Source organism: Choloepus didactylus, chromosome 5, assembly GCF_015220235.1.
Source record: "Choloepus didactylus isolate mChoDid1 chromosome 5, mChoDid1.pri, whole genome shotgun sequence".
Classification (NCBI taxonomy): Eukaryota; Metazoa; Chordata; class Mammalia; order Pilosa; family Megalonychidae; genus Choloepus; species Choloepus didactylus.
In genome coordinates, this window is record NC_051311.1 from 70025179 (window position 1) to 70052185 (window position 27007).

Here is a 27007-nt window from a genome sequence, read left to right on the forward strand (position 1 = left end):
AGAAGTCCCTTCTGCTACATTCTTTTGGGGAAGCAAGTCACAAAGGCCATCCCAGATTCAAGCAGAGGGGCTTTAGTCTATATTTCTCAATGGAGGAGTAGCTAAAAATTGGGGAACATCTTTAATCTATCACAGATATTTACTTGCCTAAAGTTAGAAACTAATTCCTTGAACTTTAGACCCCGTAATTATCTTGATGCTTTCAGAATACAGCAGTGTTTATTAAACTATGAAGAAGAATCACGTGGACTAGGAGTTGGGGGACCTGATCTTGAGCAAATCATTTAAACTCAAGACTCACTTTTCTTATCTGTGAAATAAAGATATTAGTTGATTTTATAGAGACATTCATGTATTTTCCTAAAGCTTTGAGATTATAGCCTGGAGAGAAGATATTGATTCCAAAGTCCTGGAGCAGAGTGCATTTCCTTCCTGTTTAAGGTCTGTAGGTAGACGGTGGTTGTATGTCAAGTAGATGCCTGATTCAGATGGTCTCCTGCTCTGCTTCAGCTTTAAAATTGTCATCTGTCATCTCATACATTTGGCCATATCAAGCTGCATTAGTTAGGGACAATCCCAGATTTCAGTGGATTAACAAAAATGCTTGTCTCGCTCATATGAAGTTCATCACTGGGAGGATGGGGGGGGATTGGTCTATGAAGCCATACAAAGACATAGGCTTCTTCCATTCTTTGGCCCACCCACCATCTCCTAGGAACTCACAGACTTCAGCCAAATCCTTCACACCCAGAAGCCGGCTGAGGAATAGAGAGCAGGGATGATCATGCAGTTGGCTCTTATGGGGTATAGCCCTTCTGCCTGCATTCTGCTGGCTAGAACGCAGTCACATGGCAACACCCAATGCAAGGGAGGGTAGGGAATAAGATCTGTGAGCCCAGGAGCAGAATGAGGCATTCCGGTAAATACACTCTCTGGAGCACAGTCTAATCTTTAAAGAAGAGAATCATCATGGTATTGTGCAAATCCAGATAAATTTTAAATGAAAACAGAGGAGTTTTTTTTTAATTTCCTGCTTGAAGGACCCCTGATATCAAGTGCTAAATGGAGAACCTGAACAAATGAAACTCAGTCATTTGGTAAGCACCAAAACAAAAAACAAAAACAAAAACAAAAACCATTTTTTTAAATGCAGAACTTCACATTACAACTGGAAATGTTTGCATGATTTACTATGGATATTGAAAATGCTCCAGAACATGTTGAAGTTCCTTAATGGAAACTCTATGGTAACAAACTTGTCGGTTCTTTCTTGATGACTACATGCATAAGAGAAGCCTTGTAGAGAAGCGCCCAGGATATCCAACCACCCCGTGCTCATTTTTACAGGCATCACTCTTAATCCCCCACTTTTGTGGGCAATGTATTCACATACAGTTTCAGCAGAAACACATCACTGTGCTGTCACAGTTTTCAAATAAGAATTAGTCAAAGGTTTGTAATCAGAAACCATTCAAATTAAACACATCAGTATTTGCTTATCAAATGACCCACTCTCTTTTCAACTTGTTCTTTAACAATGTTCTTTTACTCTTTTCATGTCCAAGGTAACCAATTTGCTCCTGCCATTCATTTCAGATTTATACCAGAATGATGTCATACTTATACTTTGGGTATTACATATTAATTAGATGAAGTCACTTTTTAAAATTATTTTCAAATATCAAGTTCAAATGTAAGAATATGAATCAATATGATAAGTAGTGAAGACTGCTAGTGTTTAGACAGCTGGCTATATTTTCATGTACGTTTAGGGTAACAGATTAACATAGGAAAGGAATGAAACTATACCATTTACTACAGCCAGAATATACCTGACACTCCACCCCAGTATTTTCTCTGATCATTACTATCTCATATTTATTTATGATGAACAGAAACAAGGAGCATCATTTTCTGAAGCGCAGCATTGGTACTCGAATGATTTTGGTTTCATGCAGCAATTTATAACGTTTAATCGGGAGGTGGGGGTGTAGGGAGAGCCGGACACAGCGCCTGGCACCAGCTCGCACCGCCTCGACCCCGCCTCGGAGCAGCCGCGGCCCGAGCTTCCGCTCTCCGCGGGCTGAGGACCGTCAGTTCCTTCTCGTTTCTCGCGCGGGCCCTGCATCCTGGCCGCAGCGGGTGCCTGTGACCCCTCTGAGGACCGAAGATGAGCTTCCCCTTCAGCAGCCGCTCTTCTAAAACATTCAAACCAAAGAAGAATATCCCAGAAGGGTCTCATCAGTATGAACTCTTAAAACATGCAGAAGCAACTCTAGGAAGTGGGAATCTGAGACAAGCTGTTATGTTACCAGAGGGAGAGGAGCTCAATGAATGGATTGCCGTCAACACTGTAGATTTCTTCAACCAGCTCAACATGTTACATGGAACTATTACAGAATTCTGCACCGAAGCAAGCTGTCCAGTCATGTCTGCAGGTCCACCATATATAATTGGGCAAATGGTACTAATATTAAAAAGCCAATCAAATGTTCTGCTCCAAAATACATTGACTACTTGATGACTTGGGTTCAGGATCAGCTTGCTGATGAAACTTTTTCTTTCTAAGATTGGTGTCCCATTTCCCAAAAACTTTATGTCTGTGGCAAAGACTATCCTAAAGCATCTCTTCAGGGTTTATGCCCATATTTATCATCAGCACTTTGATTCTGTGATGTAGCTGCAAGAGGAGGCCCACCTCAACACCTCCTTTGAGCACTTTATTTTCTTTGTTCAGGAGTTTAATCTGATTGATACGTGTGAGTTGGCACCTCTTCAGGAATTAATTGAGAAGCTTGGATCGAAGGACAGATAAATGTTTCTTCTGGAATACCATTTCCCTCCTGCTTCATCTACCACTAGAGCTATCTCTTTGCTATCTGTTATAGACTAGTATTACAAACTTTAAGAAAACAGGATAAAAAGGCCCTCATTGTCTGTGTCTACAGATAAAATTGTCCCAAAGGTAGTTGGCCTCATGGCTTCAGGGGGAGACCTTCAGGGCAGGCGGACTCTGAGCCTCTGTGTGACTATGCCTGTTATCATCCTGGAGCCTCTCTCAGTTGTAATATGTAATGACTGACCTGGAGTTTATTAATGGACTTATTATTCATTTGCTGAAGTAAATGATCGAGTCGGTTTCAAATGACAGTATAATGGATATTAAGAGTTAACACCTATAATTTATTAACAAGTTTCCAAAACAAATTTCTAGCAACACAGTTAGATCACTTTTATTCCACTTCTGTATTACAAACAGAAAAGGCATTTTTAAGTTTCCTTAACATTTAGAACATTTGTGTCACTTTGGATAATCTTTTAGTTTCAAATTTGTATGCTAGTGTTTTTACAGATAAGAATATATGTGTGTATATTTTTATAAAACCCATTATTGCAGTTTAAATCATCATATAGCATATGAGAACAATCAAAGTTACATCTAAAGTGATTTTTATTTTTTAATCTTTATTTGGGATTTATTAACATATAAACCTATCTAAATTATTAGGAACCTATGTGTATATCAGAAATAATTTTTTTAAGGCTTCTAAGGATGATCCTGTAGATTTTTATTTTTAAATGCTTCATTCATTTTGGGTTAAGAAAAAGAAAACTACCAGAAAAGTATGACAAAGTTAGGTCTTAAAGCCACTGTTTTCATTCATGTTGATTTTTAGAGGCCTTGGAACTCTGGGTAGAGTAATGGAAGAAAGTACTCAGTGTACTTGAGTTGTTTTGTTTTGAATTTCCTTTTTAAAAGAAAAACAAACTTTTATGTTTTTATTGTGACTTGAAACTTAGTTAAGAGTAATGTATAAATGCTCAAACTTTGTCCCAATAAGGATAACTTAAGGAAAACCACAATGAAAACCATGAAGGTGTACACATTTTATAACACAGCTAAAGGCTGGATGGGCTCTGCCTATTCTTTAATATATGTGTGTTTAAAGGAGACAAAATGGGAGGAATAAGTAAAAAAAATATTCTTCATTCTGTTAATATTAAAAGAATGGATTAGTTCATTTGGGCATTTTATCCTGTTTTAATTGTTTTTGTATCAAAACTTGAATTTCTTTTATATCTATTGGGATAAGAAGAATATTCCTATTTAATGAAGAAATGTCTATTTTTTCATTTGGCTTTGAGTATTTAGTAAACTCTACCTGGCTGTTTAAAATGTATTAAGTCACAATAAGTATACTGGAAGAATTGCCAAACTGGCACAGCTTAAAATTCATCAGCATTCTGTTTTTGCAAAGTACTCACCAGCCATCTTGGTGGCTTTAATAAAGGTTACATTTGATAATAAAAAAAAAATTTAATCACATAGAGATAAAGATTTTCCCTTTTCAATAACCTCTCAGTTGATTACTCCAAAAAGAAATACTCAACTTCCTGCTAGTGTGTCTTAAGTATAATTCTAAGTCTATTGATCTCTTTAAATAAGTAGAGCTCAGACCTCAGGTCCGGTGCCTTTGGCAAACAATAGGTTTTGGTTACAATTTATTTTTGTGTTTTCAATGTATTTATTTTTATAAATACCTACTATTTCTTCTATCACTTTCCATTTACATTAGTGATATAAAGTCAAGTTAAAGAAAATGTGAAATAAATAATAGTAAAACTGGTCACTGATATGGTGAATATTATGAAAGCAGTACAAGAATAAATGAACTTAGGAAACAGTGTATGGGAAAATTATGAATATACACCCACTCACCATATCTGTGGTTGTCATTGCCATAAATGGTGCAAGGATAGAGACAATACCATCAGAAGTTGTTTTCTTTGTATTAAAGCTATTGTATTTATGTTTTGTATTTCTCTTCACAAGAGACAGTCCACGCTCAAGAATATGTATTTTCATGTGTAAAGTAAGATTGAATCAGTTATGATATAAGTTAAGCTGCTATTACTGATGACAAAATTAAAAATGGCTCAGGGAGGATAGAAGTTTACTTCTTTCTCCTGTAATTGCCCTATTGTAAGTATTCAGAAGGTTCCAGTATTTCTTACTGTTCCTCTTTCATGCCTGGAGCAGCTGAAGGTTCAAAGACACTTCACCTCCCTGCTACATTCCAGGTAACAGGGTGGAGGAAGAGGCCAACGAGGAAAGGTCCTTCCCCTTAAGTGATATTCCTTATTGGTAAAGCCTAATTTATACCGCCACATTTAAACATGAGGAAGGCTGGTTGGTCATAGGGTTTGCTGAAAATTCAGTTACTATAAAAGAAGAAGAGAATGGATATTGGAGGACAAATAGCAGTCTCTAAAGATCTGAGGGATTTCTGAATCTACAGAAAACATGAAACTATATTTATCATGATTTTATCATTACATGAATGTCATTATAGCTGACTGGTCCATTGCAAGCCAAATTAAATACAGACCATTTGGCCTAAAATTCAGGTCTCTGCACAATTGTCCACAATACAAAAATATGGCAGTAGGCAGCCAAGACTGAAATGGCAATATATTATAACTGTTTCTTTTAACCAATCTTTACAATGTGACTGAGGTGATGTGGGTGAGTCTGATAGTTAAGCAAGATGGGAATTAGAGCATTTAAGAACATGCTGTATGGAATTGTCTTCCTGAAGATATTAGCTGAGCCTAAAGCCTTAAAATTTATTTTCATATTTTTATCTCTGCTAAACAACCAGCAGGTCACAGAAAGTAAACCTAAGTCTTCCACAGAAGAGGCTGACACTGACAAATGAAAATGAGGTTAAACAGAGTCATTATAAAAATCCCTCTGGTAAAACTTGAGAAAAACAGAAGTTAAAGCCAGATGCTTCTGTTACCCAGCTCATCCAATTTAAGTCTACTGGAGAATTGAAAGAGTTCTATCCTAAGCCTCCGTAGCACCTGCTCAAAGTTTAGGGAATGGGAGGAGACTTGATTAGCATTTGCCAATGCTGGGACATGTGTATGAAGCCCTCAAAATCATGTGACATGAGCTATGGGAAATCCCTGAAATCTGTCCTAGAGAAAATGGTCTTAAATAACATTCATCATTATGGTATTGCCATTGGGAAAAATTACTTCAAAACTCCCAATATCCTGGAAATAGCCATGACATGGGATAAGCAGCAAGTTTAATGGGATAGCCTCTCAAAAAGTGACACAGATCCCATTCCAATATAAAAATGAAAATTGGAAAGAAACACTGATTATTAAAATAGAGTGTACCAGTTTGGATATATTATGTCCCCCACAAAAGTCATGATCTTTTAACCCTATCTTGTTGGACAGAACCTCTTTGCTGAGTGTTTCCTTGGAGATATGACTCACTCAACTGGGAGTGATACCTTTGATTAAATTATTTCCATGAAGGTGTTGACCCCACCTATTCAGGGTGGGTCTTGATTAGATCACTTGAGTATTTAAGAGAAGCTGAGAGCCAACAGATGCAGATGCTTGGAGATTCTTGGAGATGAAGACAGAAGGAAGTTTGGATGCTAAGCTAAGAGATGAAGCCCAGAGTTTGCCCCAGAGAAGCTGAGAGGACCCCCAGATGCTTAGAGATAAATACCCTGGGAGAACAGGAAAAGATGCGCAGGAGGTAAGAGTGAGAAGCTGAGAGACACGTTTTGGAGAAAGCCATTTTGGAACACAACCCAGAAGCAAAGAACCAGTAGACGCCAGCCTCATGCCTTTCCACCTGACAGAGGTGATCCAGACGCCATCGGCATTCCTTCAGTGAAGGTATCCTCTTGTTGATGCCTTAGTTTGGACACTTTTATGGCCACAGAACTGTAAATTTGTAACCTAATAAATCCCCTTTATAAAAGCCAATCCATTTTTGGTATTTTGCATAATGGCAGCAGTAGCAAACAGGAACATAGAGTAACATAATTGTTACTCAAACGGTATCAGAATGTAAGAGTTCACTTACCTATCAAGACAGATATGACCTAACCATTTCCCTTCCAAGTCTTAGAATATTTTTTAAATGTAAGGAACTGTTTCTATCTATACATAAAAATTAATGCTACATTGGATATAAGAAAATCAGCTTATTGTTATTTGTATCTAAACAAAATCACCTATGTCTTCACTGCCAATCCAGCTGTCCTGCAATTTCCTCTGTATCTTCTTATCATTCAAGCAACATGTCTACTTATATTCTCTTTTACCCTATCCTTCCAAGCTCTTTCTCCCATATTATTTCCTCTCTTTCCCTTTGATTTGTTCTGTTCTAGTCTTGCTCTCAGAGAGGGATCTGATAAATTATGGCAAAGTACATCACATTTATATTCAACTTTGGAGAGAAAAGACTGACTATGGAAAGGGCATCTGGATTTTTGTTTGTGCTTTCATTTCCCTTAAAAGAATTTACTCCCAACCCATTCTTAGTTATATGGTTTGGGTGGATACCTATCCCCAGTTACAGGGGTGAGCTGTAAGTTCTGGAACCAAATATCTGTAGAAGGCCAGACTTCTAGTAGAAATAAAGAATAAGAATTGTGGAATTGGTTGCTTGCTTTTAAGTGCTCTGGAAAACTTGGAAAAATAAAATGATGAGCTTAGAGCTTTAAATTCTCAGCTTAAGGTCAAGGGAATATATGAGAGAGCTTCTGTGTCTGCCCTGAAAAATCGTTACCTCCTGTCAAAGGTTTGAGATTTATGGAAAAAAAACCTAAAGATTAATCCTCCGTGTTGTTTAGCTATAATGTACATTAGGTTTACAGCTATAGGTTCTCTTATGTTAAATCCAGGACATAGGTTGCAAAAGATTGGGACCATGAAAGTCAGAATAAAGGCATCTGGGCAAGTTCCAGAGAAGTTAAGGAGCTAGAACCTCCAAATCCTGCTGAGCCTACTTTGCTAGTAGAAGCAGCTCTTTCTACCTGTCTGAGGAGGTTAGTCTCCCTTTGTCTAAAGAACCTCTAATGGCCTTTCCAAAAGAGTTGCCTTTGCAAAAAAATGCTAATCTTCCTCTCCTCATTGCTTCTGATCTATAACCATATTAAAACCCAAGCATTTGGGGATAAGGTATGACCTGAGAGAAATAACAAGCACACTAATTGCAAGATTTTGCCATTATACATTAACCAAAACCTAGGAAATATTATCATTATGGATTCTAAATGTGTTGGATCAGGTGGAAGAAATGTAAAACCAGATAAGACCAAATTTATTGCTACTGGAGAAATAACTAGAAATTCTGAATTTCATGTGTAAATTCATGGTCCTCTGGCTAGAGAGATCAGATTGTTGCTTCTTTTTTTGGTCTGTGCCCCTTGGCTTTTCCAGGCTGTTGGCTTCTTCAGCTCTAAGTCTGAGTATATGAGATAAATAAAAGACCCAGAAAATTATCCATGTTGTTACTTGAGACCCAAGATCCTTAGTTTGTTTGCCTTCTTCCCTCCACCTTTCAGAGTCTTCTTATGTTTATAATATACATATTATAATATAAATACAATATATATACATAAGAATATCTATCTATTTATCTATCTATTCCAGGATTTTTAGTTGTACTTAGCAAAAAGAGTGCAGGCTGAACGCAGATGGATGGGTGAAGAATAGGCATGCCTGTGGAGAACAGCTGGTTTATGGTTATTATGTTGGTAAATAAGTGAAAAAAATAAGATTATGTGTCACAATCAATGACATTTCTCCAAAAGCCCATTTCACAATGCCTGAAAAGAAATGATCAATGGACTTTGAAAACTGTGAGTTCTCAATAGTGGTAAAGAAAGGAAGAATAAAAAGAAATCTGAAGATTGTGCAAAAATATGGATTGCTTCACCTTGATTTGCCTTGTCAGTCTCATAAGCTGTCATTTTATTTATATTCTACATGTGTATAACTGCAATAAATCATAGTCATGTATTTTGGATTAGTGAAGATTTAACAATAAATGTTATGATGACTTTGGTGGTAAATTATGCTATGTACTAAGTAACCCCAATTATGAAACATGATTTTCCATATTTAGGTTCAATAGCAAGGCACATGGACATTAGCAGAGTCTTAAAAAGCACACATATATAAATCACAAATTTGAATGTGCGGATCATATTTATCAAACAATCTTAGGTTTGGAAGAGGTAGAGGAATTTTAGAAGTGCTATTTTCTGTTGCTCTTTGACAATTATAAGATTAAATAAAACTTTAGAAGCTCCCAATTGAAGTGAAGCTATTTACTTAATGTTTTCCTTACACTTCATTATTCTTACTTTCTAAAATTCAGTGACCCTCAACATCTTTTGAGTTGTATTTATTTATTTCACTTATTCTTCTCATCTTATTTAAGAATTTCAAGAGAAAATAGGAGGAAAGGAGTACCATTCAAACTTCTATACTAAACACTTTCATTGAATCACATTCAATTAGCTGGCTAAGCCCTTTACCCATGCTCATCCTTGCTGAAAAAAAAAAAAAAAAAAACACAGAAAAACAATATTTTAAAGAAATGTTCTCTTAAGTATGCTCAGTAGAAGATATCCAAGTCTTGATTCTCAAGACTATTTTCTTCACTCAAATAAGGCTTCATGTTTTGCAGTGTTCCTCTTTTATTAATAGAAGAGAATAAAAATAAATATAACTAGTCATTAGAAAATTAGTCCAAAATGAAAATCACCTTGTTTCTATTACTATGATCTCTCTCCTTTTTCTGGCATTGGATAGCAACTATTAAATGAGCTAAGTTCTCTGAGGTGGCAAGGAAAAGATGAGGCTAGATGAGATGATATTAGGTTATTATAAGGATATCCTAGGAAGTACGGAAGTGTGAGAATCCATCTTAACAGCTATACTCCTTTTCAGAAGTGCAACATCTTCAGGGCCAGAATCACCTTGAGTTTTATGAAGAACCAAAACAACAGCCTATCTTGAACCAGGATACTTCAAAAAGTCTAAGAACCTACCTTCAAGTAGATCACCAAAATGTACCCATTCTTATAAAGTTAAAAAATAACTAAAATTGATACAGGAGAACTCTGTAAAACAAAACCAAAGAGTGATATATGTGGAATTTAGGAGGATAATTATTTTGGGAAAGCTGTGGGGAAACATGTGACACGGTGTCTCACGTTGATGTGACCATCTGATATATAGCATTCTGATTGGGTTGAGATCTCATACTCAGCCATCTTAGTGGCAGATGAAAGTAAACATACAAGTTTACTTTCTGCAGGGCACCTCTTCATGGCTCAATCTATGGGTAGCTTGGTTGGTTTCATCTTCTGCTCCTGGCACAAGCCACAGTAACTTATAAGCTCATAACCTTAGAAGGTGTTTGAAGGCTGCATTTGTCCACAATTCCTCTCTGGTATCTCTGCTTCTATAAGCAGATGCCATCTAAATAATAAAACAGTGGTTCTCAAATATGAGTATATAAGAGTAACCTATGATGCCTTTTTAAAGTGTAGGTTACAATGCACAATGCCTGGATATTTTGACTGATAGATCTAGAGGGAAAGCAGCACCTATGCTCTTTTAAAGGACCTTCAGTGCTTCTGACGATTACAGTAGAGGATTGCAACTTTCAGAAACTCTGTATAGAGAAAATCCAAGATTGAAGTTTTCTCAGTGTGCTCTGGTTTTCCAGAGTCACTTGAACTTATTTAGAGATTTGCCTGGCCACATTATCTAGTACTCAGGTTCTCTAAAGTCTAAATATTTCAGTATAGGCCCAACATATCCATAGAATGAGAAGAGATCTCACCAGAGAGAAAGATGGTTTGCAACATTACCTAACACATTAAAATAGAAAAATGCTGCATCAGCGATGGCTTCATGCACAGTGGCTGTGATTCCCCACCATCACCACTTTTACACCATGAGACACTGTTGAAATAGAAGCCATTGCAAGACCTGACCCAGCTGGGCTCGGAAGCCTGATGAGATCATAGCCCAGTGGCAGATGGTAGCAGGGAAAATAAAGCAAAGCACAACCAAATGGCAGGAGGAAATGAGGAGGCATATTGGGAGGCAGTGCACCATAATCTTTAACTAACTAATGAGAATTAATTTCAGTTAACTAAGCTCATCAAAGACTTCTGTATTTTATAGCGAGACTAAAAGAAAAAAAAATTAAAAATAAAAACTTTGCCAAACAAGAACAGACCAATTCCTTTGTGGAGAATTTAAACATAATCATTTTTGTGTTTTGTATTGTTAGATGTTTCCATTGCCAAACTGTCGCTGAAATACCTTTTAATTGAATGTTTTTACATTAACAGCCACGTGTTTATGAAAAGATTAGAAAGATACTCAAAATGTCACTGGGAAATTTTGCTGGCAAAGTGAAACTGAACTACTTTATTAGATAGTGGTAGAGGTAAACTTTCTCCTACTTGTAACTTCCTAAAGAGAGTACATTGCTAATACCTCTAAAATATTGTGGGAGATCTGAGTAAAACTACATCTGTTAAACATACAGGACTTAGAGAAACAGTACCAATGAGCAAGAATGGGAAGATGGATTCTAGAGGAAAAAGTGGAAAGGCTGAGAATGAGAGAAGCTGATGTAGCTTAAGAACTAAGACAGAACAAGGTAAGGGACCAAATAATGGAGTGGCTGAGAGCATAGAAGCATTCTTTTTTTTTTCTTTTTCTTTTGTTTTTGTTTTTGTTTTTGCCTGGATTCATAATCCTAACTTTTCCACTTACTAACAGTAAGTCCTTGGGTTTAAGTTCTGGGTGACTCAACTTCCTGAACTAACAAATAGGGATAATAATAATTTCTGATTCGCAGGACATTTGCGAGGATGCAATGAGTTAACTAGGTAGAGTACTTAGAGTACCTGGCACATAGTTAAGTCCAAGTATCTATTAACTCTTATTACTGACTACAGGAGGTCCATACTGCTCTCAGATAAAAGGGTTTAAATAAAACCTTCCCCATAGGTAAGCCAAATCCCTTCTTTGCTTTCAATTTAAAGTCATATTCTCTCATCCTGTTATTCATGGCGATAGGGAATAGTCAAGACACTTTTCTCTGCATGATGACCCTTTACACTCTGAATGATTTCATGTAATGGGAAACATTTGTGGATGTAGAGCTCTTCAGGGAAAAGCGTGTCCCAATTTAATTTCACAAAGTAATGTCAGGAAGGAAACAATCAATGAGATTACTCCAAATCAAAGCACTTTCGAAAGTCCTTTAAAAATCCATCTTTAGGCCAGTGAAGCATGGAGAGAGAAGCACTGATGTTCAAAAGATGTGTAAGAAAAGGTTTCTTACCTCCATATTTCTTACTTTATTTTGAATTTAAAATTAAAGTTTAGGAAAGGTCTCATCTATTAAATCAGATTGATAAAGAATCTATTTCTATATCAGGGTACTTTTTGTTTGAATCTTGGGCTTTTAACACATGAGTCAAGCTCTTTCTAATGTTGGTTTTAATCTTCTATTTTAAATAGCAATTTTATGGCAGGGGACACCACATACACATGTTTGGGGGCTCACAAAACCTAGTAAATATTTTAGCCGTTAGAGGTGTCCATTAAGTAATTAGTGCTCAATTAATCATCTTTGTCAAATTAGAAATTTAAGAGCCAACTTGATAATTTCTAAATTTTGTGTATTGGAAATAATGGCAATTGGCAACCATAACACAATGAGATATATATACACACACACACACACACATATATACATATATATACACATATATATATACACATATATAAACAGGAAATATGTATTTCTTCAAACAGTACAGACAAATAGAAATCAAAATGTGAGATTCACCTTATAATGTAATTTTCTTTAATATTATTTTAGGAAACTTAAAAAGTAAAGATTTACTTCTGTTATACTTTTCTCCAGGTAAGAAATATGATGAAGATGTTCCAAAACAGAAATGAAGATACATAGTTTGGAAAACAATTTTTTTTTTCTGATTTGCAAGTATATTGCTAGTAAAGTCTTCCAAAACTGGTTTTTAAAAGTCCCATTTGAAAGTTGTTTATTAGCATGTTAAATTGAATGCTAAATAATCCTTTGGAATTTATAAAATTATACAAAATTTGTCACCCATGGCATGGTTATCACCCATATAAAACACCCATGTTTGGCACCAAAGGCCAGTTTTGCTTTAGAGGATTATTTGCTATCCTGGAAATAATAGGGAAGGATGAGAACTGAATGGAGAATGAAGAGTCTGATCAAGTATGACTAGAGACATCTTCCTTTAACTGAGGGCTATTGTTGGGATATCCTGGTATGGGAAAGAGGGGATCAGGAAGAGAAGTTAAGTTGGGTACACCTGCCTGCCTGGGTCTCCCACCTGGGCTCCTGAGCAGTTACGCTTCAAAACTTGACTCTAGCACCCAAAGTCTTTCTAGGATCCACCATAAGCAAGACTGTGTCATCGTGTCTATATATGAGACTGTGCTCTTTGACCTGCCCTAGTTACTCTAAAATCAAATGATTTTTCAAGTGAAAAAGAATAAAACCATCTTTATATATTTTAGAATGCATATTATTTCATTTTAACTTATACAGCATAGAATTTGGGTGTCTGAATTTTTCTGCCCAGTAATCTAGATTAGTGTTTTTTAGTATAAAATACACACACACACAAACGTACACAACATATCTCTTTTTAAATATTTGGCCTGATCTTTGTCCCAGGACTGCACTACAGTCTGAGTTTCTTCCTGCCTAACCCTCTGTGATGGTTACGTTCATGCGTCAACTTGGCCATGTGATGGTGCCCAGGTGTGTGGTCAAGCAAGCACTGGCCTAAAGGTTACTGCAAGGACATTTGTAGCTGGTTAATAAACCAGAAGGCTGGTTTATTACATCATCGGTCAATTGACTGCACCTGTGACTGATTACATCAATGAAGGGCGTGTCTTCCACAATGAGAGAATTCAATCAGCTGGATTTAATCCAATCATTTGAAGACATTTAAGCCAGACAGATAGAGGACTTTCACTTCTTCTTTGGTTAGCCAGTGAAGTGTTTCCTGAGGACCTCGTTGGAGTTCACAATTTGCTGCCTGCCCTACAGAATTTGGACTTGTGCATCCCCACAGTTGTGTGAGACATTTTTACAAACTCTTTTATTTAGATATCTCTTGTTGATTCTGTTTCCCTAGGGAACCCTAACTAATACACCCTCCTTGCTACTCTTTATCTTTTCACAAGTATCAGAACCCCATGATGCTCTGAAGACTCTTTCTGCCTTCTGCTCCCTGTCTCCATCATCCTTCATAGGCATTTCCCCCAATAAATATTTTGGATATCTAATCTCATCTTGGTGTCTGCTTCTCAGAGGACCCAGACTATACAATAATTTCTTTAACTTCTCTGCTTCTTAGTTCCATTATCTATAAACAAGGATAATAATACATGCATTCCTGAGCTGTTTTAAAGATTAAAAGAAATACTGTATACAGGGCCTAGGGTATAGTAAGCACTCAATAAATGACCCTCCTAGCATCCTTATCACTGAAAAATAACAGATGACAAACAAAACACCTATTGGATTAAGGGTGATTTTTAATGTTTTTTCAATGTTTGTCCATATTTTTGAAAATTTCTTCAATAATTGAGAAAATAAATATGACAAGCTCAGATAATATATTGAGGTGACCTTAAGTTCGGGATTTTTGTTAAAGCATTTGGCAAGCAATAGTCAACTATCAAATACAGAAATGATAGACTGAATAATTTTAAAAGTAATTCCCCTGGAGAAAATTTTCATCTCATCCATATCCTAAAATAAATGTTCAACTTGGTAAATTCAAAAAAATAAAAAACGGTATCAGGAAAACTATGTTATGACAAGTAAAACCTATTTGAAATTTTGCTCAAAGTTACTATGTTTAAAATTTTACCTCTAAACAAATTATTAAAGAACCTTTAAAAACTACATAGACTTTTCCGTCTTAAAAAAATCATTCTTACATACTAGCGTTTAATTTTTCTGCCTGAATAGCTCCATAATTCTATAATTAAACATATTCTTAAAACTCCTGGTATTACTTTTGAACCTCATTCAGCAAAGTGTAAATATCTATAAATCTTGAGACTTGCGTCAATTTTTCCTTTCATTTGGAGCATTCCACATATGCAAAATATTAACTTTAATTATTGTCTTCAGAAAAAAAGTTTCTGGTTTAAAATTCAGAATATTTTGTAACTTCTGAGGCATTTTTGAGTTCAATACAAATATATTTACTAGCAGAAAGTTTTTTCAAAAAGTCATATAATCACAAGGACCAATCAATCACAAGGACCTCTGCTAATGACTTTTTTAATGCAATTTTTTTTAGTTATATTCACAAACCATAAAATCATCCAAAGTGTACAATCAGTTGTTCAAAGTTGTTCACAATACCATCATATAGTTGGGCATTCATTACCACAATCAATTTTTTGAACATTTTCATTACTCCAAGAAATAAAAATAAAAATAAAAATAAAAAAGAACATCCAAATATCTCATACTCCTCCCCCCACCTTATTTATTTACTTTTTGTCCCCCTTTTTTGTACTCATCTGTCCATACAATGGATAAAGGGAGTATGGGCCACAAGGTTTGCACAATCACACAGTCATCGCATATAGCTATATAGTTACATGATCATCTTCAAGAATCAAGTATACTGGATTGCAGTTCAACAGTTTCAGGTGTTGCCTTCTAGCTATTCTAATCCACTAAAAAATAAAAAGGGATATCTACATAATGCGTAAGAATAACCTCCAGAATGACTTCTTGACTCCATTTCAGTCACTGAAACTTTATTTTGTTTCATTTCTCTTCCCCCTCTTGGTGAAGAAAGCTCTCTCAATTGCACAATGCCAGGGCCAAGCTCATCCACATGAGTCATGTCCCACATTGCCAGGGAGATTTATACCCCTGGGAGTCATGTCCAATGTAGGGGGGAAGGCAGTGAGTTTACCTGCAGTGTTGGCTTAGAGAGAGACAGGCCACATCTGAGCAACAAAAGAGGTTCTCTGGGGATGACTATTAAGCACCATTATAAGTAGGCTTAGCCTCTCCTTTGCAGTAAGAAGCTTGATAAGGGCAAGCCCCAAGATCGAGGACTTGGCCTACTACAAGTTTCGCAATGGCTTGCGAAAATACCAGGAATTCCCCAGGTAGGGAAGTTTAATATTTTCAATTTTTCCCCAGTCCCTAAAGGGGGCTTTGCAAGTACTTTTTATTCTCTGCCCAAATTACTCTGGGATTTATCGCAGTTTCATAGTAACCTGTGCAAACCAATCAGATCTCACCCCCTATCCAAGGTTCCATGTAATTATGGTGTTTGAATAAACTGACTAAACAAGTTACATTATATAGTGTGCTACAGAACATATAGATTTTCCACCAAATAAATGTCTCTTCCTTTGGTCTCATACAGAAGTTGAAGTTTTAAAACACAGTCAATATCATCCTTTTCCCTTTAATCTGATTTACCTTAATCCTATCCAAGTCCATTTTGTTCATATCTCTAATTGAAGTCTGAACTCTTTTTCAGCTTCTTTAACGTTTGCTGTATGGGGTAATGATGACATTTGTAGCTACCGAACTCTGGCTCTGAGTCTCAGGTGTCACACAGATATCTGAAGTTTCAGGGACCGACCAGGTTATACACAAACAGCACATCATCTCAGGATTTAGAAATAACCATTACAACTCATGAATAGATGTGACTGCTATAAGAGCTTACAGTCTAGAAACCTTTACTGTAAGCCTTCCCCTGATAACCTATGCTCTCAAATTCAATTCTCAAGAGTTTGCACATTATAGTTAGTCCATACTAGTGAGGTGTCATAATGTTTGTCTTTTCATTCCTAGCCTATTTCATTCAACATACTGTCTTCAAGGTCCTTTCACCTAATTGCATATCTCACAACTTCATTTCTTCTTGCCACTGCTCAGTATTCCATTGTATGTATACACCACAGTTCACCATTCTGTTTATTGGTCGATGTACCCTCAGGTCCCCTCCCTCCATTGCGAATGATGAATACTGCCACCATAAACACCAGTGTGCAATGTCCATTCATGTCCCTGCTCTCAGTTCTTCCAAGTATATACCCAATAAAGAGGTTGCAGGACCATATGGCAACCCCATAGTTAGCTTCCTGTGGAGCCACCACACTGCCCTCCAGTTGGGTTGCCCCTTCTACTTCCCTACCAAGAGTAAATAGGTACATCCCACCCTCCACATTTTCCCCAGCACTTGTATCCCTCTGTTTATTTTTTAAACAGTTTTATTCACACACCATACAATCCATTCTAAATAAATAATCCATGATTCCTGCTATAATCACATAAGTGTGCATTCACCACCATCATCTATATGAGGACATTCCCATTTCTTCTGCAAAGAAAGAGGAAAAGGAACCAAAAAAATATTAAGATAAATATATAAAGATAGAAGAAAAATAAAAGTAAAATAAAATACAGTGAAAAGGTCTGACAACAACAAACCCATCAAGAATCCCATATCACTCCCTTATATCCCCCTCTTACAGACATTTAACTTTGGTATATTGCCTTTGTTACAATTAATGGAAGCATCTTACAATGCTACTGTTAACTACAGACTCTAGTTTGCATTGATTGTATTTTTTCCCCTCTACCATCCAACTGTCAATACCTTGCAATGTTGGCATTCATTTGTTCTCCCTCTTTTAAAAACATTCATATATTTGTACATTTAATCACCATCACTGACCACTCTAGGTTTCGCTAAGTTATACAATCCCAGTCTTTATCTTCTATCTTTCCTTCTCGTGTCACACATGCCCCTAGCCTTCCACTTTCAACCATACTCACATTCATCTTTGTTCTGAGTATTTACAATATTGTGTTACCATCACACAGTATTATGCTATCCATTTCTTGATCTATACAATCAATCCTGTTGAACCTTATGTACTCCTTCAGCATCAAAATGCCTATTTTCTAAATTCTTTCTATCCCCTGAAAACTTGTGTTCTCAATGTCAACTCTCAAATTTCACTCATCAATGTTAGTTCATATTAGTGAGTCCATAGAGTACCCATCCTTTTGTTTCTGGCTAATTTCACTCAATGTAATGTCTACTATCTACCATTTTGTCTTTTGGATTTTATATGTGAAATCTTCTTTTTATTTTTTTCTTTCTCTCTCATTTTACCCTTACTGATTTTCTTCATTTCTGCTCTCTTTCCCAAACATCTCTCTCCTGTGTTTCCTATCTGCCTGTAGTGCTCCCTTTAGTATTTCTTGTACAGCAGGTATCTTGTTCACAAAAACTCTTGGTGTCTGTTTGTCTGAAAATATTTTAAACTCTCCCTCATTTTTGGAGGACAGTTTTGACATATATAGAATTTTCAGTTGGCAGTTTTTCTCTCCCAGTATCTTAAATATATCATAACACCGACTTCTCACATCCATGGCTTCTACCAAGAAATCTGCAGTCTTATCAAGTTTCCTTTGTATGTGATGGATCACTTTTCTCTTGCTGCTTTCAAATTCTCTCTTTGTCTTTGACATCAGATAATCTGATTGTTATGTGTCTTGGAGTAGGTCTATTTGGATCTATTCTGTTTGGGGTATGCTGCCAGTTTGTATATTTATGTCCCTCAGAAAAAGCCATATTCTTTAATGCATTCTTGTGGGGGCAGACATATTACTGTGGATTCAGTTGGAACCTATTGTTCAGTGTCCATGGAGATGTGACCTACCCAACTGTAGGTGATAACTCTGGATAATTCCCACGGAGGCATGGCCCTGCCCATTCAGCATGGGCCTTGTTTAGTATGCTGGAGCACTATATAAGCTCAGACAGAAGGAGCTCATAGCTGGCTGGAGCTGAGACAGATATTTTGAAGATGGCCGTTGGAAGCTGATGCAGACAATTTGGAGAACGCCATTTTGAAACACAACCTAGGAGCAAGCAGGCACTGGCCACGTGCCTTCCCAACCAACAGAGGTTTTCTGGACACCAATGGCCTTTCTCCAGCGAAGATACCCTTTGTCAATGGACACTTTATGGCCTTAAGACTGTAACTGTGTAACCAAATAAACCCCCTTTTATAAAAGCCAATCCATTACTGGTGTTTTGCATCCCAGCAGCATTAGCAAACTAGAACACTGCACTTATTGCATTTACAATTTTATGCCTTTCATGAGAAATGGGAAATTTTCAGTGATTATTTCTGCCATTATTCTTTCTGCTCATTTTCCATTCTCATCTCCTTCTGGGACATCCATGACATGTATATTCATGTGCTTCATATTGTCATTCAATTCCCTGAGACTCCGCTCATATTTTTCCATTCTTTTCCATGTCTGTCCTTTTTTGTGCAGGATTTCAGATGTTCTGTACTCTAGTTCTTGAATTCTTTCTTTCACCTCTTCAAATCTGTTGTTGTATGTCTCCATTGTGTTTCTCATCTCTTCTATTGTGCTTTTCATTTCCATAAGTTCTCCAATTATTTTTTCAAACTTTCAAGTTCTTCCTTATGTTCGTCCAATATCTTCTTTATGCCCTTCATCTCTTTGGCCATATGTTCCCTCAACTCACTGATTTGATTTTTGAATTGATTTAGCATATTTGTTTGAAGATCTTTAGTTGTTTCAACTCCTGTATCTCATTTGATGTATGAATTTGTTCCTTTGAATGGGTCATATCTTAATTTTTTCTAGTGTGATTCTTAATTTTTTGTTGTCTAAGCACCTGGTTTCCTTGATAACCCCAGTCAGATTTTCCTGGACCAGGTGGGTGCAGGTCTCAGGAAAAGGTTGTAATTAGTATCAGGTTTCCCTGAGGATGAGACCCAGAAAGTTGTCAAACTTCCCTGTGAGACCTCTAGATGCTGTGATTTTCCTATCCTTACCAGAAGGTGGCATCTGTCAGCCCTCTGTTGCTGCCAGTGTAAAGAGGTGTGTTGCCTTTCTCAGTAGACCCTGTCCCTGCCAGGGGCTGATAGTGTCAAAGCCAAGCTTAAGATGTTTCTGTTGTATTTTTTTCCCCTCAGGCCCTGGGGTCTGAGTTCTCTGAGGGAAGGCAGCCACTTAAACTCCTCCTTTTCATAGGAAAGATAGGCCCTTGATTTCTTCCTTTGTCTCTCTGACTATCTTAACTTGACCCTTTCCTGGGTCAGCACTGAGAGTTGATAATGCCTGAGGCTTTCTCTAATGAGCTTCTTAGACTGACAGAAAAAACGGAAAAAAGAAAGAAATCCCCTTTTCAGAGCCAGTCCCCAGCCCCCCAGTCTTCTTAGACTGACAGAAAAAAAGGAAAAAAGAAAGAAATCCCCTTTTCAGAGCCAGTCCCCAGCCCCCCAGTCTTCCAACTCAGCCTGCCATGCCAGTGGGGGAGGAGTGCAAACTCTGCAGTTTGGAGAGCTTTACTTATGGTTTTTATGCTGCAATCTCAGTCATTCCACCCATTCCAGATTGGTGTATGATGTTTGTCCAGTCACTGATGTTCCCCAACAGACTATTTAGTATTTGTTCCTGGCTATATGCTAGTTGCTCCAGAGGACTAATTAAATTCCATACCTCCCTATTCTGCCATCTTGCCCCACCTCCCCTCTGCTAATGACTTTTAATTCTTCAAAATGTCTGAGAGTTTGAGGGAACACCAGTAGTTACTATCTGTCCTAGTTTGCTAATACTGCAGAATGCAAAACACCAGAGATGGATAGGCTTTTATAAAACAGGGGTTTATTTCGCTACACAGTTACAGTCTTAAGGCCACAAAACGTTCAAGGTAACACACCAGCAATCGGGTACCTTCACCGGAGGACGGCCAATGGCATCCGGAAAACCTCTGCTAGCTAGGAAGGCAGCCAGCGTCCACTCCAAAGCTCTGGCCTCAAAACAGCTTTCTCCCAGGACGTTCCTCTCTAGCAAGCTTGCTCCTCTTCAAAACATCACTCCCAGCTGCACTCCCTTCCCTCTCTTTGAGTCAGCTCATTTATATAGCTCCACTGATCAAGGCCCACCCTGAATGGGCGGGGCCATGCCTCCATGGGAACATCTCATCAAAATTATCACCCACAGCTGGGTGGGGCACATTCCAAGCAAATCTAACCAGCACCAAAATTTCTGCCCCACATAAGACCACAAAGATAATGGCATTTGGGGGACACAATACACTCAAACCGGCACACTATCCGATAACATTTTCTCTTTCTTTGCCAAGAGAAACCTAATTTTATTCAGGAAGTCAATGTACTTAGGTAAAAACTCATTTTCTCCTACATGCTTGCAGTTAATTTGGTGCATGTGCCTCAGTCCTAACTAATAAGATAAAAGCAGAAATTTGCTAAGAGAGGCTGCCAGGGAGGAGGGTGAACTGAGAAAGCTTGTGCTTTCTGGGAAACAGTTGACAGGTGCAACTAGTGCTGCTCATCCCCCTCCACTTCCTATCCAGAATTCAGATGTGATAATTTGAGCTACAGTAGCCATTTGTGACATGGGGTAAGAAGCTTAAGGAAGGAAGCCAAAACAGAGCATAAACAAAGAAACAGCCTTGGTTCCTGATGGCACATTAAACAAATGAACACATTCTTAATTGATACAGCTTCCTTCTAATTGAGAAATGTACTTTCCTATTCTCTGTCGTCACCCGTCTCCATCTAGCCAATACCATCCTCAGGCCTTCCAAGACTTCTTTTCATTCTCATTCAGTTCTGAGGTTGTTTCAGTAGACTACTCTAATCCTTAAAAGACATAAATCAGAGCCTTTGATATTTACAGACCAAAAATTCTTCCTTTCAAGTAGTACCAGGGTATGTTTTACATATTAACCATTAATGTGTGTTTTGTTGTTTTCCACAAGACAGAATTGTAAAGATATATAACAAACTAAAATCAGAACGTTTCAGACTGATTTCTTCCTAAGAAGCCTAAAATATGTTTCAATTGCTTTTAATTGCTTATAACCTCTCTCCCATATGTACATGGAAAATGGGCAAGAGATTTAAATTTCTGGAGTTTACCCAAAGTGAAGCCAAAAATTAGAAATCTTCCAGTAATTGCATGGACTTAAGATGTTTCGCTTACATTTTGAATTATTTTAAAGATAAGCTATTTTTAAATTTCATGTTCTGAAGGAGTTTGCTTTTACTCATGTTTTATTTCATCCTCTCTATTTAAAATTTAGAGAATTCCCTGCTGAATTATCATCTCCCATTGAGGTTGTGACTGACTGCTGATGACACTTGAATCTTAAAAAATATACAATGCCCCAAACAGTCTTTACTTGCATGAATTTTTGACTTCTTTCAAATTAAAATGTTTCCTCTCCAGAAATTTCCTGTTAAAATTCAAATGTAGTACTTAGAATAAGTTATGTTTAAGGCCATTATCAGTCTCTAACACATTTTGATCAAATTAGTTAACATACATAGTTCATTGAACCCTAAGTAGATAAGCTTTATAATTAATTCAATTCCTCTGTTCATGGCTTTATTATTTTGAGTGCTATTTATAAAATGAACTATGTTTTAGATTTTGACCAGTTATAGAAGGTTGATATGTAACTCCTGCTTGAGTAATGAATGCTTATGTCAGCGTTAGAAATTTTTTAAAATAAAACAGGAGAATGAGATTATAAAGTAGAGAAACTGACTTAAATATCAATGGTAGTTACAAATAACATGATTTTTTTAAGTTGATGGCTTCAAGAATCAAATGTTAAAACCTGAAATGAAAATTTAATATCTTCTCTTCAACTATTACAAATTACTCATGGAATAAAATTTTATTGAAAGGGGGAACATACAAAAGAAAAAAATGGCCAAGAAATTTAAAATCCCCACAAAATATTTAAAAATAAAATGTACATTAAAACAGAAATGTGATACCAAGGCTTTTTATCTACCAAATTCTCATATGTTAAAAATTGATAACAACCATTGTGTTGAGAGTACCCCCAAAAAAGCATTTCCTTATATTGATGGTGGCAACATTAATTGAGGTGGTCTTTCTGACATATGGATGATATGTATCACAATCTTTCTGGCAATTTAAAGATAGTTCAAAATATTTTAAGACATTTATTTATTGACTAAGAAATTCCTCTCCTAGAAATTTTCTCTGAGGGAAATAATTAATGGTATCTGCCAAAATTTACTGCATTATTAACAACTGCAAATGTCCAATAATTGGATTCGTTAAATAAATAAATAGCTGCATTCCATAAATTATTGAGTAGTCTCTTAAAATGATGGTATTGGAATATTTTTGTTAACCTGTAAATTAAGTCAAAATTATTGCTAATGGGAAAACATTTTTGTAAAGAATAATACATAAATGAATATAGAAATAAATATTTTGGGGATACATATGAAGATGGGGAAGTCTGTGTTGTATCTTTTTTTTTTTTTACTTTAGGCTCATCTATAGTTACAATTTGCTAAGTACAGTGAACATGTACTTAGCAAAGTTTTTAAAAATAATTTTACAATTACTGTATACAAATGGAGTATGTCTCAAACATAGTCTCTGAAGAATGACCTTAGGTTTTGATTCTTTTTCAACAAAAGAAATTGGAAAATGTATTAGAAGCTCTATGACTTAATACAAAGCCCTATTTCTAACAACTGTCCTCTTTACCCCCGGTGTTAGAGACCCACAGCTGTTTATAATGGCTAAAGCTGGTGGGACCAGGTTTGCAGGCATTTGATGAAACAAGTTGCTCTAGTTTGCTAACGCTGCTGGGATGCAAAACACCAGAAATGGATTGGCTTTTATAAAGGGGGTTTATTTAGTTACACAGTTACAGTCTTAAGGCCATAAAGTATTCAAGGTAACACATCCACAATCATTTACCTTAACTGGAGGATGGCCAATGGCATCTGGAAAACCTCTGTTAGATGGGAAGGCATGTGTCTGGCATCTGCTCCAACTTCTGGTTTCAAAATGGCTTTCTCCCAGAACATTCCTCCCTAGGCTTCAGCTTCTCTTTAAAATGTCACTCTCAGTTGCCCTTGGGGCATCTGTCCTCTCTTAGCTTCTCTGGAGCAAAAGTCTGCTTTCAAAGTCCGTCTCCAAAACGTCTCTGTAAGCTGAAGCTCCTCTCTCCGCTCCTGTGCATTCTTCAAGTGTCTCTCTTGGCTGTAGCTCCTCTTCAAAATGTCACTCTCAGTTGCTCTTCAAAATGTCACTCCAGCTGCACTGAGTTCCTTCTGTTTGTCAGCTCATTTATATGGCTCCAGTGATTTAATTTAGACCCACCCTGAATGGGTAGGGTAACACCTCCATGGAAATTAACCAATCAGGTTCATCACCCAGAGTTGGGTGGGGCGCATCTCCAGGGAACCTCTCAAAGAATTACAGTCTAATCAACACTGATACGTCTGCCTACACAAGATTATATCAAAGATAATGGCATTTGGGGGGACATAATATATTCAAACTGACACACAAGTCCACTCAGAGTTTTCATCCCCAAAATTTGGAACTGGAATTCAAATTGACTAATGAGAGTCACTTGAACTGAAGACAAACTCAGAGCTATGGGGTGTCATGAAAAGAAAGGCAGAGAAAGTTGGTCTATTAAGAGAGGAAGAAGGATAGTGAGGAAAGAATAGTGAAGATGAGAGATGTGGTCTCAGACAGGAAAAAGAGTAATCTTAGCTATGGGCTCTTTTCTGAAGCTTACAAGGCCTAATTGTACTTCCCACTTCAAGATTCCAAAAGATACCTTTATTCTTATGACGAAGTCTGTTCTTTTCTTAAGCTAGTCTAAGTGAGTTTCTATTATTTTTAAAGAAAGCTTATCCAATCAAGTTGATGGAGTAAGGTTCTCCAGGGCTCTCTCCCCCAACAGAGGCTTTGAACAAACATTAAGAACTGGCAGATACATCTTTCTCAAAGCTCCAGAAAGTAGTTAAGGGATTGCAGTAACAGGGTGAGCACCAAATCAAAGAAAAGGCAACTTAAAAGCTGTAGGATCTCCTTGGATCCCTTGTCAACCCCTCCCCCAACCCTTCACCAGCTTGGCAAGGAGCCAGACTGGGAAAGGTGTGTTCTTTTTATCCTTCTGTTTGTTGTTGTTGTGGTAGTTGTTGTTAGCTCCTGGTATATAAGGAAATCTATATCACAGCACTTGCTGGATAAAAACCTCAGAGTCTAAATTCCAGTGATAATATATTAAAATATCAAAATGTCCAGGCTTCAACAAAAGATTAAAAAAAATACAAAGAAACAGAAAAAGGATGAACTGAGACATGGTCTGTCAGTCAGGAAAGCAGAAGTCACACCAGTTATTATTTAAAAGAGAATTTAAAAAAAAGGAATTGGTTTAACAAGGACTGGAGGATTGAAAAGACAGAAAGGAAAGACTGAAGCATCACAGAGGTAGTAATGCAGTAAGCAACTACCACTCCTACATTTGGAGTAATAAAGGGAAGAGACTGGGAGTAGTAGAAGCTAGTAGTTTGGGGAGGAACTGCCTGACTGGTGCTTGTAACTCGGGATCTTGTAGAAGAGGCCTCCTGGTGCTGGAACTCAAATACCTGACAATAGGATGCCAGCCAACCAGTGCTGGTCTCTCCGAGAAGGCAAGGTGAGGCTGGTTGCAGAAAATGTGGGGGAGATAACTGGAAACTGGAACCATCTGCTACTGTTACCCAACTTCACTTTTGGGGTGAAAAACCATTGTTCAGGTGATGTTGAAAGAAACAGGAAGCAAAGCAGGAAAGAGACCGTCCCTTCTTCCACTTTCCTTTCTAGTTCTCTAAGGTCAAAGTCTAACAGAAAGGCAGCTAGCAAAGCAGAAATGTTTGCAGAATCCCAGCATTAGTGAGAAAAGGCAGAATATAAAAAAGAAGGTGTGAAACTGGGAGAAAATGGCTTAATAACAAACGAATATGGAAAAGGTAAATTTTATTTTACTTCTTAATGCACAGCCTAAAACTACTAGCAAAATGAATGAATAATGCTGTAGAGAAACCACAGGAACCACTCAACAGATAATGTTAATGGGTTCAGGGGAAATTTGCTATTTTGGCAGCCTGTGTTCTACTAAAAAGTTTTCTAATTAGTTTTGTTTACTCTTAAATATAATTGGGTTTGTGAATTTAAGAAGCAATTTTAAACATTTCACTTGAATAAAAATGAAAACTTAAATTACTGTCTTTTTCGTTCAAACATTGTATTTTGACAATATTTACATGTTAACATTTGTCCACTGAGAGATATAGAAGTTAGATTATTTTATTGAATACAAAAAATAAATGTATAAAAAACATAAATAATATTACAGATTTGCAATTCTGGATAAGAATATAGTAGATATCAGTAGGCTAACACACTGCCACTGAAGCACCTAAAAGGAAAAACAAATTAATTATGAAAATTATATTTTTAAAACATATTAATAAGATCACAGTACAATAAAGTCCAGATGAGTTAAAATTCCAAAAAAGGAATCTTCCCTCTCAGGTGAACTAACAATCACCAGACATTTTCTTCCCTAGAGGCATTTTCCAGTTCTGGGCAGAAGCAGTAAATTGTTTGCAAAGATGGCTATGTGAATTCATTCAATTCCTATATACATATTCCTTTGTAATGTTACTTTGAAACTCCTCCTATCAAGATGTGGAGTCTATTTCCCCACTCCTCAAATATGAGTTGGCCTTGTGACTTGCTTTTATCAATAAATTGTAACAGAAATGACTTTGTGCAAGTTCTGGAGTACAGGACTCAAGAGGTCTTGCTTTCACAGAATAGTGACCCGAGACTGCCATGTGAAGATGTATGGTCTAATTTTCTGGATGATGATAGGTCAAGTGGAGAAGAATGGAAGTGCCCCAGACTGTAGCCAGCACTTTGTACCAAACATGTGAGTAGGGACAATCTCGGACCATCCAGACCCAATTGAACTGCAAGATGACCACAGCTGTGTGAGAATCCCAGGTGAGGCCAGCTGATAAGCCTTCCAACTGATTCCAGGCTAAATTGATGACCCAAAGAATGATCAATAAATGTTTGTTTTTTTAAGCCACTAATGTTAGGATGGGTTTTTACATAGCAATAGATAACTAAAAACTAAAAGGCAGAGGGACTCTACTGAAAGAATGA

The 27007-nt window shown here is 36.9% G+C and overlaps 1 pseudogene; it reads left to right on the forward strand.

Moving 5' to 3' along the window:
• The first annotated feature begins 2151 nt into the window (after nt 1-2151).
• Nucleotides 2152-2824, forward strand: LOC119534949 (annotated as a pseudogene).
• Nucleotides 2825-27007: the final 24183 nt, after the last annotated feature.